At 44.2% G+C, this 12280-nt stretch overlaps 3 long non-coding RNA genes across 3 annotated transcripts in view; 1 reads left to right on the top strand and 2 right to left on the bottom strand.

Moving 5' to 3' along the window:
* Positions 1 to 6: 6 nt before the first annotated feature.
* LOC139026399 (uncharacterized) lies at positions 7 to 294 on the bottom strand. Its single transcript, XR_011478176.1, has 3 exons — positions 266 to 294; positions 75 to 110; positions 7 to 35 (listed from the first exon to the last, which is right to left on the bottom strand). It is a non-coding gene; the product is annotated as an uncharacterized lncRNA (long non-coding RNA).
* A 4802-nt stretch (positions 295 to 5096) lies between these two features.
* LOC139026401 (uncharacterized) lies at positions 5097 to 6342 on the top strand. The gene is made up of 2 exons (XR_011478178.1): positions 5097 to 5216; positions 5248 to 6342. It is a non-coding gene; the product is annotated as an uncharacterized lncRNA (long non-coding RNA).
* Positions 6343 to 9555: 3213 nt separating this feature from the next.
* The window catches only part of LOC139026400 (uncharacterized), a 15430-nt gene continuing 12705 nt past the window's right edge, over positions 9556 to 12280 (bottom strand). The window contains exons 2-3 of the long non-coding RNA XR_011478177.1: positions 10494 to 10510; positions 9556 to 9637 (exon numbers count right to left, since the gene is read on the bottom strand). This is a non-coding gene — a long non-coding RNA (uncharacterized lncRNA). The remainder of the gene's footprint in view (positions 9638 to 10493; positions 10511 to 12280) is intronic.

Genomic DNA, 12280 nt, shown 5'->3' with positions numbered 1-12280 from the left:
AGCTGAACAACATTACCCTAACTGACATCATTACCCTAACTGACAGCATCATTACCTAACTGACATCACATTACCTAACTGACAACATTACCCTAACTGACATCATTACCCTACACATTACCCTAAACTGACAACATTACCCTAACTGACATCATTACCCTAACTGACATCTATTACTCCTTATACTGACATCATTACGCCTGACACTTACTATGACATCATTACCACTAAACTGACAAAACAAATTTTAAAACTAAAATGACACCCTACTGACAACATTACCCTAACTGACAATCATTACCTACACTGACATCATTAACTCCTTACCCTAACATTGACATCATTACCCTAACTGACACTCACATTAACCTAACTGACATCTTACCCTAACTGACATCATTACCCTAACTGACAACAATTACCCTAACTTGACAACTTACCCTAATGCAATTACCCTAACTGACACATTACCCTAACTGACAAACATTACCCTAACTGACACATTACCCTACTGACAACATTACCCTAAACTGACACATTACCCTAACTGACATCATTACCCTAACTGACAAACATTACCCTAAACTGACATACATTACCCTAACTGACACAACATTACCTTGACATCAATTACTAACTGCACTATCATTACCCTAACTAACAACATTACCCTAACTGACATCATTACCCTAACTGACAACACATTACCCTAACTAACAACATTTACCCTAACTTGACATCATTACCCTAACTGAACAACATTACCCTAACTGACATCATTACCCTACTCACATCAACCATCACTAAACATTGTTGTGAGGGAGAGTAAGCATTATCTAGGGGCAGGAACAGTGTGTATCTGTGTGTAGTTTCCAAGAGAGAGAGAGAGAGTAATATTTGTCTAGCAGGAACAGTGTGTGTATGAGACTTATGATTTGAGAAATTCGCATAACAAGTTTTGCGCTCTGTTCCTTCGTCTCGTTGTGATGGGGCTGAAAATATTGTGACATGATGAGAGGACGTTGTGCAGCCTAGTTCTCAATGTAATCTGTTCTTTACTATATGTAACATGGAGTTTAGTTTAGAACGGACCCACTGTGAAATGTTCAGGAAACAAGAGATCAACACAGGCTCCTCACTTTCTATTAGTCAATTGGGTTTTGGCTGCTACTGGTTTAATTAGCAGGTAGCATGTGGTTAAATATGTAGCAGCTGGGAACCTCTGTTTTCAGTGGCACCCATCAACACTGCTTGATTCGCATATAGAAAATGTTGGGAACACATTTCCTCCCTAAATCACCGACTTGTCTGGGAAGACGCATGCCTTCGCCTAATGCGGGCAGGTGTATTTCCGCCAGGTCTCTGTTATGCCATGGGGCTCTCCTACCCTGTTTCCTGCCAGTACTCTGTATGCCATGGGCTCTCCTACCGTGTTCTCTGCAGGCTAACCCAGTATCTGTATGCCATGTCTCTCCTACCCTGTTCCTGCCCAGTACTCTGTATGCCTGCGGCTCTCCTACCGTGTTCCTGCCCCCAGTACTTGTAAGCCATGCGTGCTCTCCTACCCTGTTCCTGCGCAGAACTCTGCTATTGCCATGGGCTCTCCTACCCTGTTCCCTGGCAGCTACCTCTCTGTAATGCATGGGGCTCTCCAACCCTGTCTGTATCTACCCAGTACTCTGGTATGCCATGGGCTCTCAACCCTGTTCCTGTAAGCTACCCAGTATTCCTGTATGCCCATGGGGCTCTCAACCCTTGTTCTGCAGCTACCCAGTACTTCTGGTATGGCCATGGGCTCTTCCAACCCTGTTCTGTCAGCACCCGAGTACTCTGTAATGGCAATGGAGCTCTCCAACCCGTGTTCCTGGCAGCTACCCAGTACTCTGACTATGCCAATGGCTCCTCAACCCTGTTCTGGCAGCTCCCAGTACTCTGGTATGCCATGGTCTCTCGCCCTGTTCCTGTAGCTACCCAGCTACTCTGTATGCCATGGGCTCTCCACCTGTTCTGGCACGCTACCCATACTCTGTATGCCATGGGCTCTCAACCCCTGTTCCTGCAGCTTACCCAGTACTCTGTATTGCGCATGGGCTCTCCAGGCCCTGTATCCTGCAGCTCACCCAGTACTCTGTATATCCATGGGCTCCTCCAGCCCTGTTCCTGCAGTACCCAGTTACTCTGAATGCCATGGTCTCTCCCAACCGTTCCTGCAGCTACCGCCAGTACTTGTATGGCCATAGGACTCTCCAGCCCTGGTACCTGCAGCTACCCCAGGTACTCATGTATGCCATGGTCTTGCTCCAACCTGTTCTCTGCAGCTACCCAGTACTCTGTGTGTCATGGGCTCTCCAACCCTGTTTCCTACAGCTACCCAGTTACTCTGTAATCCAATGGTCTCTTCCAACCCTGTTCCTGGCAGCTACCCAGTAACTCTGTATTGCCATGGGCTCTCCCCAACCTGTTCCTGGCAGACTACCCAAGTACTCTGTATGCCATGGTTCCTCGCAACCCTCGTTCTGTAGCTACCCCAGTACTTCTGATATGCCATGGACTCTCCAGTCCACCTCCGTCTCGTATGCCTGGGCTTCACCGTCTGAGCTCCAGTACTCTGTATGCCATGGGCTCTCAAACCCTGTTCCTGGGGCAGCTCACCCAGTAACTCTGTATGCCATGGGCTCTCCAACCTGTTCTGGCAGCTACCGTACTTCTGTATGGCCATGGCTCTCTCCAACCCTGTTCCTGCAGCTACCAACAGTATCTGTTATGCCATGGGCATTCTCCAAACCCTGTCCTAGCACGCTACGCAAGTACTCTGTATTGCCATGGGCATCTCAAACCTGTTCGCATGAACCTACAGTACTCTGATATGCAATGGGCATACTCACAACCCTAGTTTCCTCCTGTAGCTCCAAGATACCTCTGAATATGACATGGGCTCTCCAACCTAGTATCCATGGCAGCATAACCCAGTACTCTAGTAATGCCATGGGACATCATCACAACCACTGTTACAGTACAAGCTACCAATACTCTGTATGCCAATGGGCTCTCCAACCCTGTTCCTGCCGCAGATTACTATGTATGCCATGAGGTCTCCCAACCGCTGTTCATGCAGTCCCGCAGTACTCCTGTATGGCCATGGGCTCTCCAACCCTGTTCCTGGGCAGCTACCAGTAAGCTCTGTATGCCATGGGCTCTCTCTCCACCCTGTCCTGCAGCTAACCCAAGTACTCTGTATGCGCATGGGCTCTTCCAACCGCTGTTCATAGCAGCTACCCCGGTTACTCTGTAAGTGCCATGGGGCTCTCCAACCCTGTTCCTAACAGCTACCCAGTGATTATTTGGGAAACCAAGTGAAATCTGTTCGGAGTAACATCGATAGTAAACAATGTTTTCACAACAAAAGCATATTGAATTAAGCTGTTTGACAGGCCCCTCTGGCACGCTTGAGAAAGGACTGACAGGAGAGAGAGGGAAGAGATGGAGAAAACACAGTGGTGAGAAAGGGACTGAGGAGAGAGAGGGAAGAGATGGAGAAAACACAGTGGTGAGATATTATCTAGCTAAAGGAAATGTGTAGACTATTAATGATGAAAGTATAAAAATGCCCTTTACTCCCGAGGCTGTTCAAATCAATACAAATTCACTATAATTGTAGGCCGACCAGTTGTAAGCCACCTTGCATAATCAATGAACCAACAGCATGACCGAGGCCTAAAATACAGTAACTCTGCCCAGGATAGAAGGCTCGGAGTGGTAGCGGTCAAAGGTAACCAGTCCACACCAGGATGGCATAATAATACTATCCAGCATTCAAAGGCCGTTTACTAGAAATGTGTTTTAAATGTTGGGGAGAATAGGAATGGACCAATTATGTACCAAGACATCTTAAAATCATTTTTTGAAAGGGTTTTTTCTGCCGTGCGTAAATATGCCAATAGGCTATGTATTGTTAAGGGCACAATCATTATTTTAATTCAGATGTTAATTTGGTCTTGGGCTCATATACAGTAGGCCTATAAATACAGTAGGCCTATAAATACAGTAGGCCTATTAATCAGCCTCTAATATACTTCTGAGTGCTTCTCCGAGCTAGCATGCCTAAGGTGGTGGCTAACCGCAGTAGCTAGCATGCTAGGTGGCTAACCGCAGTAGCTAGGCATGCTAAGGTGGCTAACCGGGGCGTAGCTAGGATGCTAGGTTGGCTAAGCCGCAGTAACTAGCAATGCTAGGTGGCTAACCGGCAGTAGCTAGCATGCTAGGTGGCTAACCGCAGTAGGCTAGCTTAACTAGGCTAACCGTACTGCAAACTATACAGTCTACTGCACACTGACGTTGAGTCTGCAATCCATCACATATACAAGCCCAACTTTAGTTGGGAAATAGAGCCTGAGTACCAGACCGTTAGGACTGTGATGGAGGGACAATCGAGCGCCTGAGTACGCAGGCCATTAGGACGCTGATGGAGGGAACATAAGAGCCCTGAGGTACCGGCCATTAGGACCTGATGGAGGGAGCAATAGAGCCCGTGAGTACCAGGTCATTAGGACGCTGATGGAGGGACAACAGAGCCCTGAGTAGCGAGTGCCAATTAGGACCTGATGGAGGGAACAATAGAGGCCCTGAGTACCAGGCCCATTAGGCACCTGTGGAGGGACTAATAGAGCCCTGAGTACCAGGCTCGTTAGGACCTGATGGAGGGACAATAGAGCCCCTAGTACCAGGCATTAGGACTGATGGAGGGACAATAAAGAACCTGAGTAACCAGGTCATTATGTCAGTTAGGGTAATGTTAGGGTGATGGTGGTAGAAGTCGTAGAGAGGGGATGTATTGAGAGATTGTTTAGAGAGGATGGATGGTGGGTGTTGTGTAGGTTGTCGCTCGGGTCGTTTTTTGATCCTCAGGGTTTGGCAAAGGTCAAAGGTTGCTGCCGCAACAAAGCCAAAGGCATCATGGGAAAATATCTGACTTGCACTGAAACAGAAAATAATGTTGAGAAGACAAACTTAATCATGATCATCTCTCGTCTCGATCATCTTCCTGATCAGTTTAATATAAAAGCCTTTCTGTCCTTGTTTGAGAGACTGTGTTCGACTTGACCCAGCGTTATTGATAACCAGCGTTATTGATAACCAGGGTTATTGATAACTAGCGTATTGATAACCAGCGTTATTAATAACCAGCGTTATTGATAACTAGCGTATTGATAACCAGGGTTATTAATAACCAGCGTTATTGATAACCAGGGTATTGATAACTAGCGTATTGATAACCAGGGTATTGATAACCAGGGTATTGATTACCAGGAGACTGAAGGAGTCACTGTGAGTGCAGTAAGCTCTGCACACAACACACATAACTTAACTAGTCCCCCATCCCACAACTAACTTAACTAGTTCCCCATTCCACAACTAACTTTACTAGTCAATAATCAGAGGGTCTAAACTAGTCAGGACGGGTCTAACCAGAGGATTTTCTTTAAACTCGTCTACGTTAAAGTCCTGTGTGTCCTGCGTGTGAGAGCTCTGTCAATATGAAGTGTTATCAGGGATGTCATTCTGAAAGGACAATCTCAGAGATACCTTACGAGGTCAACAATTAATAAGGTTTTCTGACTGAACTCAACGGTGATATTATAGATATGAGTTATTTAAATCCTCCACATCCGGTCCGTTGTAGAAAAAGACGAACCATTCATCTCCACGGCGCCGTAGTTACACAGTATGGCCACCAATCGGAAGGGTGCGTATATAAAACATGTTTATTCCCAAAAGGATCAATCATGGTGATTTKTTAAATCGTTTCTGTGGCTCTGGTGTTTTTATATCAATGTGATGATTGWTTACTGAAGTCATGACGTGTGGTTTTCATTTGTGATGAGTTTAGTAACTGAAGATCTGTTTGGTTAAGTGGAGTGGAAAAACGTGATTACATTTTTTTGGGGTCCAACTATCGATATCCTACATATTCATTGATCGATCCCCTGGTAGATCATCAATAACATCCATTTAGTTAGTGCATGAGTAATTTATTGGAATATAAATATATTATTTTTGAGTAATAAACACCMGACAAACAAGCAATAGTACTCTTCAGAGGTTATAGCCACTGAGCTATGGTTATAACTGGTTACAAGGGCCCTAAGGAGCGTCGTAGGCAAGTTATTAGCGGTCGTAGCATATGTGGTCAGTGAGGTGTGTTTTGAGAATCGCTGTACTGTATTTTGATAAAGTTTGTATTCTGGTAGGTGGGTGTGGCGCCCCCTGGTGGCCAGGGAGGGCAAAGKCTGCATGTCCATTCTGATGTTTCTAGTGTATTTAATAAACATTTTACAACCTCAACCTACTACTCCTGTTTGCCTGTATTAAAGATGTTATAGGAAGCCTTACCCCTCTGTGGTATTGATATAATGCATAACCCTCAGCTGTATGTTAGACCTATTTAATCCGAGTGTACAAAACATTACCACCTAATATTCAGTTGCACCTCAGAACAGCCTCAGTTTGTCGTTGCATGGACTCTACAAGGTGTTGAAAGCGTTCCACAGGGATGCTGGTCCATGTTGACTCCAAGGCTTCCCACAGTTGTGTCAAGTTGGCTGGATGTCCTTTGGGTGGTGGACCATTCTTGATTGACACAGGAAACTGTTGAGTGTGGAAAAACCCAGCAGCGTTGCAGTTCTTGACACTCAAACCGGTGGGCCTGGAATCTACGACAATACCCCCATTCACCCTCAATGGCACACATGCACATTCCGTTTATCAAAAGTCTCTTAATAAAATCCTTCTGTAACCCGTCTCCTCTCCATCTATACTGATTGAACTGGATTTAACAGGTGACATAAACACGGGATCATAGCTTTCACCCGGTCAGTCTCATTCAAATAAATACGTCAGATTGTGTCATGTACAGCAGCACAGAATACACAGAGAAAACATCGTTCATTTTCAGAACCATAAAAATGTTATTATAAAAAGTCAGATTCTACATATGGGTTTCAGGACACATTTTTCAATTAAAAAAATAAAACAGTGTGTTTTTAAAGCAGGCTGTTACAACACGTGATAATATTGAGGAGCCTGAACAAGCCCTGGCCCACACACAACCCCGGGAACAACATCCTCCTAGAGATCCAGCCCTCAACAGAGCTCTGCTATTGGACATGTTGGCCCACAGCAACTGTTACCAGGGTTACAGATGTTTAAGATGATTAGTAATCATTTACGGTAATATAAGTCCCCTACGGGTTGTGTCTGGTCCAGCCCAGCTCTAACTAACCTTTGACCCCTGACCTAGGGCCAGTCCTCCAGGGTCACRGACAGGCACACACACACACACAACCTTTCAACCAATCAGATTCCTCCTCTGGAACCGGGTGTGTTTTAGCTAGCCGTGACCCCGGGTGGGTGGAGTTTACACTTTTAGGTCTCAAAATGTGAAAACTAAACCAACCCGGTGTGCAGGGGGGCGAGGTAAAACAAACATACTGATCCAATAGGCTGGAACACAACACCAACAGCTCTACTCGTCATCATCATCATCCTCTTCGTCGTCATCGTCCTCCAGGTCATCGTCGTCGTCGTCATCGTCGTCTCCGCCACCGGCCGCGGCGTGGGGRATCACACCAGACGAGCCACCGGGACCGGGTCGCATCGGCGCCCGCTTWACGTTCGCACCGGAGCGGTATGCAGCCATATCCTACACACACACACAGAGAGAGAGACACAGAGAGAGAAAGAGATCACTTGGAATGAGATGTTGGATGAGRAGGGGTCCACATTCTGTCTAACAGGTCGTCTAACAGGTCCCAGCTGTGGTGAAGGAATGCCTGTTCTTGTGTAGGGCACAAACACCGTATAGGCTACGGCCTACCGTACAACCGTAAAAAGCAATTTAAAGGTGTGTTACTAACAGCTGACTGAAGGGACGACCGGGAGTCGGTGCAGCTCAGTTTCTGCCGTAACAGGGACTCTTAAAACATGAAACTTTGTATATACAAGTCTTCGCTTGCCTCGGCAACACCCCCTACACACACAGAGAACAGGCTTGGAACCTGTAACCCTGGTAATGTGACTGGTAAATAGAATGAATAGAACAGGCTTGGAACCTGTAACCCTGGTAATATGACTGGAAATAGAATGAATAGAACAGGCTTGAACCTGTAACCCTGGTAATATGACTGGTAAATAGAATGAATAGAACAGGCTTGGAACCTGTAACCCTGGTAATATGACTGGTAAATAGAATGAATAGAACAGGCTTGGAACCTGTAACCCTGGTAATATGACTGGTAAATAGAATGAATAGAACAGGCTTGAACCTGTAACCCTGGTAATATGACTGGTAAATAGAATGAATAGAACAGGCTTGGAACCTGTAACCCTGGTAATATGACTGGTAAATAGAATAAAGAGAACAGCTTGGAACCTGTAACCCTGGTAATATGACTGGTAAATAGAATGAATAGAACAGGCTTGGAAAACTGTAACCCTGTAATATGACTGGTAAATAGAATGAATAGAACAGGCTTGGAACCTGTAACCCTGGTAATATGACTGGGAAATAGAATGAATAGAACAGGCTTGAACTCTAACCTGGTAATATGACTGGTAAATAGAATGAATAAACAGCTTGGAACCTGTAACCCTGTAATATGACTGGTAAATAGAATGAATAGAACAGGCTGGGAACCTCTAACCCTGGTAATTTGACTGTAAATAGAATGAATAGAACAGGCCGGAACCTCTAACCCTGTAATATGACTGGTAAATAAATGAATAGAACAGGCTTGAACCTGTAACCCTGGTAATATGACTGGTAAATAGAATGAATAGAACAGGCTTGAACCTCTAACCCTGGTAATATGACTGGTAAATAGAATGAATAGAAACAGGCTTGGAACCTGTAACCCTGGTAATATGACTGGTAAATAGAATGAATAGAACAGCTTGAACCTCTAACCCTGGTAATTTGACTGGTAAATAGAATGAATAGAACAGGCTTGGAACCTGTAACCCTGTAATATGACTGGTAAATAGAATGAATAAACAGGCTTGAACATTAACCCTGGTATAATGACTGGTAATAGAATGAATAGAAACAGCTTTGAACATCAACCCTGGTAATATGACTGGTAAATAGAATGAATAGAACAGGCTTGACACTATAACCCTGGTAATATGACTGTAATAGAATGAATAGAACAGCATGCTTGAACCTCTAACCCTGGTAATAATGACTGTAAATTAAATGAAAGAAACAGGCTGAACCTATAACCCTTAATAGACTGGTAAACTCATGAGTACAATGCTGCCTGGTATTGTGATGTAATCATTTCCAAGGTAATGTAGAATGTTATTCAAATTATGTTAACTGATGTGACTCATGAAATGTCTTTTGTAATATTCGTTGAGTTGATATTAACAAATCAGAGCACAGACTGCTGGTACACTTCTGCTTTGCTCTACAATACAGCCCAGTCACTGATTATTCATTGAGTTGACCAGCTGTTGTTGTTTTACAGCAGTAAGCACTCCTGACCTTTCGTATTTCTCCCTCAGTCGGAGAGCCTTCTCTTCAAACGCTGTTTCTGGGTTGGAGTCTGTTGACCCCACATGATTCCAGCTTCTTAGCGCACTCTCCTATAGAACAGCTGGAGACAACAATATATACATTATTATATACTACCTCCTATAGAACAGCCTGGAACAAACAATATATACATTATATATATATACCTCCTATAGAACAGCCTGGAGACAACAATATATACATTATATATATACTACCTCCTATAGAACAGCCTGAGACAATAATATATACATTATAATAACTACCTCCTATAGAACAGCCTGGAGACAACAATATATACATTATATACTATATCACCTCCTATAGAACAGCCTGGAGACAATAATATATACATATATATATACTACCTCCTATAGAAACAGCCTGGAGACAAACAATATATACATTAATATATACTACCTCTATAGAACAGCCTGGAGACAAAATATATACATTATATATATACTACCTCCTATAGAACAGCCTGGAGACAACAATATATACATTATAATATATACTACCTCCTATAGAACAGCCTGAGACAACAAATATATACATTATATATACTACCTCCTATAGAACAGCCTGAGACAACATATATACATATATATATATACTACCTCCTATAGAACAGCCTGGAGACAATAATATATACATTATATATATACTACCTCCTATAGAACAGCCTGGAGACAACAATATATACATTATATATATACTACCTCCTATAGAACAGCCTGGAACAATAATATATACATTATATATATACTACCTCCTATAGAACAGCCTGGAGACAAACAATATATACATTATATATATATACCTCCTATAGAACAGCCTGGAGACAATAATATATACATTATATATATACTACCTCCTATAGAACAGCCTGGAGACAATAATATATACATTATATATATACTACTCCTATAGAACAGCCTGGAACAATAATATATACATTAATATATACTACCTCCTATTAGAACAGCCTGGAGACAACAATATATACATTATATATATACTACCTCCTATAGAACAGCCTGGAGACAACAATATATACATATATAATATACTACCTCCTATAGAACAGCCTGGAGACAACAATATATCACTACCTCTAGAACAGCCTGGAGACAATAATATATACATATATACACTGCTCAAAAAAAATAAAGGGAACACTAAAATAACACATCCTAGATCTGAATGAAAAAAATTTCTTATTAAATACTTTTTCTTTACATAGTTGAATGTGCTGACAACAAAATCACACAAAAATGATCAATGGAAATCAAATGTATCAACCCATGGAGGTCTGGATTTGGAGTCACACTCAAAATTAAAGTGGAAAACCACACTACGGGCTGATCCAACTTTGATGTAATGTCCTTAAAACAAGTCAAGATGAGGCTCAGTAGTGTGTGCTCCACGTGCCTGTATGACCTCCCTACAACGCCTGGCATGCTCCTTGATGAGGTGGCGGATGCGTCCTGAGGGATCTCCTCCAGACCTGGACTAAAGCATCCGCCAACTCCTGGACAGTCTGTGGTGCAACGTGGCGTTGGTGGATGGAGCAGAACATGATGTCCCAGATGTGCTCAATTGGATTCAGGTCTGGGAACGGGCGGGCCAGTACATAGCATCAATGCCTTCCTCTTGCAGGAACTGCTGACACACTCCAGCCACATGAGGTCTAGCATTGTCTTGCATTAGGAGGAACCCAGGGCCAACCGCACCAGCAAATGGTCTCACAAGGGGTCTGAGGATCTCATCTCGGTACCTAATGGCAGTCAGGCTACCTCTGCGAGCACTAGGAGGGCTGTGCGGCCCCCCAAAGAAATGCCACCCCACACCATGACTGACCCACTGCCAAACCGGTCATGCTGGAGGATGTTGCAGGCAGCAGAACGTTCTCCACGGCGTCTCCAGACTCTGTCACGTCTGTCACATGTGCTCAGTGTGAACCTGCTTTCATCTGTGAAGAGCACAGGGCGCCAGTGGCGAATTTTCCAATCTTGGTGTTCTCTGGCAAATGCCAAACGTCCTGCACGGCGTTTGGCTGTAAGCACAACCCCCACCTGTGGACGTCGGGCCTCATACCACCCTCATGGAGTCTGTTTCTGACCGTTTGAGCAGAAACATGCACATTTGTGGCCTGCCGGAGGTCATTTAGCAGGGCTCTGGCAGTGCTCCTCCTTGCACAAAGGCGGAGGTACGGTCCTGCTGCTGGGTTGTTCCCTCCTGCGGCCTCCTCCACGTCTCCTGATGTACTGGCCTGTCTCCTGGTAGCGCCCTCCATGCTCTGGACACTACGCTGACAACACAGCAACCTTCTTGCCACAGCTCGCATTGATGTGCCATCCTGGATGAGCTGCACTACCTGAGCCACTTGTGTGGTTGTAACCCGTCTCATGCTACCACTAGAGTGAAAGCACCCCAGCATTCAAAAGTGACCAAAACATCAGCCAGGAAGCATTGGAACTGAGAAGTGGTCTGTGGTCACCACCTGCAGAACCACTCCTTTATTGGGGGTGTCTTGCTAATTGCCTATAATTTCCACCTGTTGTCTATTCCATTTGCACAACAGCATGTGAAATGTATTGTCAATCAGTGTTGCTTCCTAAGTGGACAGTTTGATTTCACAGAAGTGTGATTGACTTGAGTTACATTGTGTTGTTTAAGTGTTCCCTTTATTTTTTGAGCAGGTAG

Source organism: Salvelinus sp. IW2-2015, unplaced genomic scaffold (genome assembly GCF_002910315.2).
Source record: "Salvelinus sp. IW2-2015 unplaced genomic scaffold, ASM291031v2 Un_scaffold4690, whole genome shotgun sequence".
In the NCBI taxonomy this organism is placed as follows: domain Eukaryota; kingdom Metazoa; phylum Chordata; class Actinopteri; order Salmoniformes; family Salmonidae; genus Salvelinus; species Salvelinus sp. IW2-2015.
The sequence above is the reverse complement of the archived record's forward strand: the minus strand, read 5'-3'. Positions and strand labels throughout refer to the sequence as shown.